Here is a 6707-nt window from a genome sequence, read left to right on the forward strand (position 1 = left end):
TTCAAGCAGAGGAAAAAAACAAGGTCAGGTGCCACGAAGCCACGAACTGGCACACTCGCTGTCCTCCCAGCACTGATTCGGGGTGGGGTGGGGGTGCAGCGGTGGGCCGAAGCCACGTGGAGCACTCAGCAGTCCTAGAGGCCTAGGAGGACTGGGGCTTGGGTCTTGGCCAAGGTCCTGGCTAGTGTGGCTGTCACAATGGCCGGATCCTCTGGGAAGGGTTGGAGTCTAAATCCGTCATCAACAAATCACCTAATAATTGGGGGTGAGGTGAGGGGTGCCACCGCTGTTCGGAGAATGGAATTTTTCTGTTCGGAAATTACCCAGAAATGACAGTAGAATGGGCTGCAAGCGCTGGCTGGCCAGGCCAGTGTTGGGCCAGCAAGACCTCAATCCCCACCTCTGTCCTCCGCTGGCAGCTGGCCCGGCGGCCTCGCCTTTCTCCTCCGGCGAGGGTCCAAATGGATGCAGGATCTGCTCAGAAGCTGGGAGTTGGCTGGGCCTGTAAAGTTCTGCGCGCTGACGCCCACTCCCCATGGGCCGCGAGGTGGATGAGGCAGTGGTCCTGGAAGCGGCTCTTGCAGCGCCCTGGGTGAGCCCTCGTCGTCTGGACCGGTGGAGTAGGAGCTGCTTAGGGCGTAGTGATTCTGCACAAAGTGGTGCGGCTGAGCCTGCTTTCAACGTCCAGAATGCCGCTGAGGGTCACGACCCGGCCAGCGCTGGGCCCTTCCGAGGGGCACCCTTCTCCATCCACGCGCACTGCCAAGGGAGGCTGTCGGGCAGAAGCTTCGGTCCCTATGGGTGCTCCAAGGACCCTGACACTTCTGAGCCTGTGCTGGCAGTATTCGGGGATGGGGGGGGGGGGGCGAGCCCAAGCCCTCGCATGTAAGCGGCACCGCGTGAGCAGGTGGAGAGTGGACACAGGTGGCCGAGCGGAACAGGACACGGGAGACACAAGGTCCAGTGCTCCCCGGTGCCCAGCCCCAGCCAGGAGCAGCGCTCTCCTGACCAACCCCTTCCTGGGTGTCAGTTCCTGTCTCTCCAGCACAAATCAACAAATAATTCTCGGTATTTCCCAAACTGGGGAACCTGGGGTGAAGAAAAGGGATGGAGAGAGGAGGGGACGGGGGTCGAACCCGCTGGTGTTTTCTTTAAAAAGTATATATTTTATGTCAAAATCGCTTTTCGTTAAGACCACAAACATCCAATTTGGCTTGGCGTAATAAAATCAGCCGGAGCTCCTTTAAACGGAGCCATTCCGGTGAATTAAGTTGTGAAATCTAATCTATTATATCCATAAAGGAGAATGTTTTCATTGTAAATTCAGGTTATAAAGAAACTATACCTGGGATGCCAGCTTCCCTCTCGGATTTGCTACTTGGAGGGTTATCAAATTACTTCAAAATGTTGGGCTACACTCTCCATAGCTCATGGCAACAAAAATTAAATGTGGCAACGTTTATTAGTACGAAGAGGTCAGAAACAGCCACAACAAGGAGGTATGATTAAAAAGACTCCCTCCCCTCACCTCTTTTCTACGTTCAAAATCGAGGTTACTATTTTCTCTATTAGACTTTTTAAAACAACCTAAATGGGTCAGGACTTCTTTCACTTTTGTCTCCATACTGGAGATGTCTGGGGCGCAGCTCCCGGGTGGATCGCATGTGGGTCCCAGAGATCTGGGGCACGCAGCAGACCTCGGTCAACAGCGTGGAGACCTCGTGGCTCTGTCCGATCTGCGTCTGCTATGGCGGCCCGCACATCTGGACCGAGGAGGGGCCCTGGAAGCCCAGCGGCTCCTCAGCATTGTAATTTAGCTCTCAGGCCCAGGCACCCGGCATGCTTCAGCGGTGGCCGGGCCAGACAAAGGAGTCGCCGGGAGAGGGGTTAATATGTACTCCCCCCTTCTGGGTCCATCCCACCACACCCTCCTCAGGCAGCCTGGAATAGGGGAAATGCAGCACCTTTATATTTATTTGGTTTGCAACGGGTTGGGGGTATTTACTGCCTTTCCTCGGACAGGGGTCTTGGACCCTGGTCACTCAATGTCCAGACACCCCCTCCCCCACGATAATATCCACTTCTGAGAATTAACTGATTCCAGGCTTGGATCTAGGGCTTCGTTCGCTGGCCAGAAGTGAGAGGGGGTCGCCTAAAGGCTCTCTCTCTGCCCTCACTCTGAAGAGGGTTGTTGTGGAGGCCGTAAGGCAGCCATTGAGTAGTTTCGAAAATCCCGGGTAACCCGAGGCCTTTGTCAGACCCGGAAGATTTATGAGGCAGTGGCGGAGTGTCGCCCAGGCCTTGCCTAGGCCGCCAGCGTACCCCGTTTTATCTTTGATTTCTATTTTTTTCCTGCCACTTCCAACTCCATGTCTGAGATGCGAATAAAAGGAGGAGGGTGGAAGGGGGATGGGGCCACCAAGCGTCAGTGAGGGGGTCCCTCCAGTGCAGTGGGGCCCCTTCAACGCACAAGACTCATACCCAGAGCGGAGGGGTGAAGGGTGATCAGACTGGGACCATGTGGAAGCTCACCATCCGACTCGGCACCCAACCGCTAACCCAGGTTGGGAGTGGCAACTCCTGAGCGAGTTTAGTAGAGCCTCACCGAGTCTGCCCTGCACCAAGCGCGCCCCCCTGCATGATGTTAACACCCTTGGGCAGCAAGAGAATGAAAAAAAATACTACCCTAAATTGCTGTGAAGGGGGGCGCAGAGGGGTCTCGACAGGCCGCATGAGCCCAATAGAGGCAAAGGCATAAAGAGGCCTGTTGTTTTTTTTTTCTTGCCACGCGAAAAAGATCCGCCCAAACGGGTAAGAAAGGAACGATGTTTTTTTTATAAGTTCCAAAATGGAGAATGATCTTAGTGGTCTACACCCATACGTGAACAAAAAGTAAGGATGTAATTAGTGTGGGGAATTCAGGAGATTGTAAATCTTCGGCGCTTTTTCCACTGGAAGTAGCAGCCTTTCTAGCTTGAGTTTATTTCGAGATAAGTGAGGTCCCGGGCTTTGGTGGATGCGGGTCTGTACGCGACCGCCACGCAGGGCGAGCAGGGCGCGCGCAGCGAGGATGCTGCACACACCTTGTTCAGTACTCGGAAGGTGGAAACCGAAACTGCACACCTTGCCCCCAGGAGGGGCTCTTTCCGCCCTCGGTGCCCCTCTCTCCACGCCGGGAGCCAAGATTTGTGATGAGTGGGGCAATCTCGGGGGCTGGTGGCTGGGCACTGGAACAGAACCCACTCTGGGCAGGGGGCTCCTTTCCTTTCCAGCCCGAATTCTACTGAGAATATTCGCGGATGCGCGGGAACCGGGACACTTTTCACAGCGTGCTCCATTCGAGCCCCCTCCCCATTCTGCTTTCGGCCTTGGCTCTTTGTTTCAACTTATGGGGGTGGCGGAAGAAAGGGACACAAAATCACCCCTCCCCTTTAACTATCAAACCCCTTAATTTTCAATCTCCCCCCCAAACGGCAAGAAATATATTCACTCTGTGGTGGATTCCCCCCCACCCACCCACCGCGTGGAGGTCAGATCTCCAACTTCCACGTAATGAGGACTCTTCTTTTTCTGAAAGCCTGCAACACAACCCCCCAATCTAGAACTCACCTAAGGCCCATTAATAAGGGAAGAAAGAGAAGATGCATCCACTCTCTTAAAGGATGCCCAAATAAAAGCACGCCCTTTCCTTCAACCCTTTCCAACAATACCTTTTGTTGTAAAGAGTCAGTCCCGTCTTAAGAACAGGGGCGGAGGACTTATAGATTTACATTCAGATTTCTCCCCCAAAACGATTCCAGGGCTTCTTTTGTTTGAAGTAGGCAAGGGGGAGGGGAAGAAGCCCGGCCTCTCCCTAACCCCCCATAAAAACAAAGCCCGCGGGCCTCCCTTTAACCCTCAAGTCTCCGGCTCTTGGGTATGGGAGGGGCCACTACAGGACAAGGGGAGCTGCCAGCCAGCATGTGGCCATGGTGGGGGTCTTCTCCATTCCGAGCTTCCTCCGGCCTCCCCCTCCAAACTGAGCATCTCCGCCGGAAAGCCCGGTTTTCCAGGGATTGGGGTGAGAAAGGGTGAAGGGAACAAAGCACCATTGCCTGGCTCGGGGTCTGAGGCAGGACGCACGGTATCTGCAACGAATTAAACGGTACCTAGAAAAAAGAGACAAGTTTTTCCAAAGAAGCACTCCTTCCGAGCCCGGAGGTGGAGTGGAGAACGGTTCCCCTGCTGATGCTGCGGGCGCACCCTGGACCGGAGTCGATTCCGCATTTAGTGACCCTCTCAGAGCCCCACAAAAAGACACGTTTGCAGCAAAAGGCTCTTACACACCAGCCGGGTTTTCATTCGTTCCCTACCCAGAGTGCGCTCTGGGAACGCGGGAAACAAGGGAAATGCACGTACCTGGCGGCGCTCCGAGGGCGGCCTCTCGGGCCCACCGCTGGCGAGGATGCCCCCAGAAACCACTCCCCGCCCAGCCGGTCGCCCCTCGGTTCGTCCCTCCCTCCCCAGCGACGCACCCCGCCGTAGCCAACTCTGCAAGAATCGCGAGAAGTTCCCAGTCTCGGCGCCGTATCCATCTTCTAGCGCCATGGCCCTCGCCTCCTCCCCGAGCGAGGGAGAACAGATGTCCTCGCGGTCAGCAGACCTGGAGGAGGGATCCGATGCGGTCTGGGGAGCGGCGCATCCCGGCGCTGGGCTGCGGTACTGCTGCAGGTCGGGCCCGGGAGCATCCTTTTCGGCTCAGGTCCGCGCCTTCCCACATTTCCGCGGAGCTGCGGAGACGGACGCGGAGCTCCCGGGGAAGACGAGGCGGCGGTGGCCGCCGCGGTCCGGGCAGGAGACCCGGGGCGGGAGGGGTACTAGGCGGAGGGGCCGGCGAATCCCCCCGCGCCCCGCGGCCACCGCCCTCCAAAAGCGCCCCGCCCCGGCTCCGCACCGCGCCTAAGCCCTCCTGCAGCACACCCCGCGCCGCCCCCCTCGGCGTTAAACTCAGAGTCCCTTCTCCTCCACCTCACGCCCGGCGGTTCCTACCCCGCCCGCGCTGCTGCCGCGGGTGTTACTCTCCCCTAGTCCCGCGTCCGCATTCCTTCGCACCTCCCCCTCCCGCCCATGCCCGGCCCAATCACCGCCCGCCGCTACCGCTCTCTTTGTCTGGGCCATGAGCGCAGGCCAATGGGGTTGCGCGGAGATGTGGGGGTTGCGTGAAGATGTGGGCGGTGCGCGTCTTGGCCAATGGGCGGGCCAGACGGGCGGTGAGCGGAGGTACCGGGTTCCGGGTGTCCGTGAGCCGGCCTCGCATCGACCCGACCCACAGAGCCCTGTCAGTGATTGTTGTTTTAGCCATGGAACGTTGGGGTGTTTGTTATGCAGCATTGCTGGGGCTACAACTGATTAATACGCCCACACTAATTAATACAGAGAGCCGGCGTGACAAAACCCCAGAATATGTGGCATTGGCTTAGTGATTGGCTTATGGATAACGAGGAAACGGATATCGTGAATTGGAAATAACATGCTTCCCTGGTTACGTCGTGGCAAAACATTTGGGAAGACTAAGAGGAGATAGAGCCAGAATGTGAGTGCTTGCTGGTCAATCCTTGCAGCTTTCCCGTGGAGTTTTCCGGAGGTGGAGGCCAGTCTGCAGTAAGAGAAAGCCCAGAAATTTGGGATCACAGGCTGGAAAAGCCGAGTGCTTGTACCTCAAACAGTAGATTTTTGCCTTCCTTAATATTTTTATGTATCATACAAAAATTTTACAAGGATATACTACTTATATATTTTGGGGGGGAACAAAACTTAAATTTAAAAACTTTCCGGCCCTGGCTGGTTGGCTCAGTGGTAGAGCGTCGGCCTGGCGTGCATAAGTCCCCGGTTCGATTCCCGGCCAGGACACACAAGAGAAGCGCCCATCTGCTTCTCCACCCCTCCCCCTCTCCTTCCTCTCTGTCTTTCTCTTCCCCTCCCGCAGCTGAGGCTCCATTGGAGCAAAGATGGCCTGCGCGCTGGGGATGGCTCCTTGGCCTCTGCCCCAGGCGCTAGAGTGGCTCTGGTTGTGACAGAGCACCGCCCCGGATGGGCAGAGCATCGCCCCCTGGTGGGCGTGCCGGGTGGATCCGGGTGGGGCACATGCGGGAGTCTGTCTGACTGTCTCTCCCTATTTCCAGCGTCAGAAAAATACAAAAAAAAAAAAACCTTTCCAAAAGTCAACTGGATATCTTGGGACATAAAAATTTGAACACCAAACTAAAAATTACATAACATGGGCCGAGGAGAAGCATGGACACAAGTGAGCCTTGACAGTGAGCTGGATGGTCAAGCTGAAGAATTCTTAAAACACTGAGTAAAATATTAAAATTACAATGTGGAAGGGGAAGTGAAGAAACATGGAAAATAAGCCAATAGTTTTCTTTTTGGTTTTTTTTTTTTTTTTTAATTTAGTGAGAGGCAGGGAGGCAGAAAGACAGAATCCTGTGTGCACGGGTCTGGGATCCACAGGGCAAACCCACTAGAGGGTGATGCTCTGCCCATCTGTGGCAATGCTCCTCTGATTAGCAACCAAGCTCTTCCTAGAGCCTGAGGTGGAGTCCTTTGAGCCATCCTCAGTGCCCCAGACCAACTCAGGCCAATTGAGCCATGGCTGCAGGAGAGGAAGAGAGAGAGAGAGAGAAATGAGAGGGAGAGGGGTGGAGAAGCAGATAGGTGCTTCTCCA

At 55.7% G+C, this 6707-nt stretch overlaps 1 long non-coding RNA gene across 1 annotated transcript; it reads right to left on the minus strand.

The window, feature by feature from the left end:
- Positions 1-3750: 3750 nt before the first annotated feature.
- On the minus strand, positions 3751-5141 carry LOC136404448 (uncharacterized). Its single transcript, XR_010751252.1, has 2 exons — positions 5029-5141; positions 3751-4769 (listed from the first exon to the last, which is right to left on the minus strand). It is a non-coding gene; the product is annotated as an uncharacterized lncRNA (long non-coding RNA).
- Positions 5142-6707: the final 1566 nt, after the last annotated feature.

The sequence above is a fragment of the Saccopteryx leptura genome, chromosome 4 (assembly GCF_036850995.1).
Source record: "Saccopteryx leptura isolate mSacLep1 chromosome 4, mSacLep1_pri_phased_curated, whole genome shotgun sequence".
NCBI lineage: Eukaryota > Metazoa > Chordata > Mammalia > Chiroptera > Emballonuridae > Saccopteryx > Saccopteryx leptura.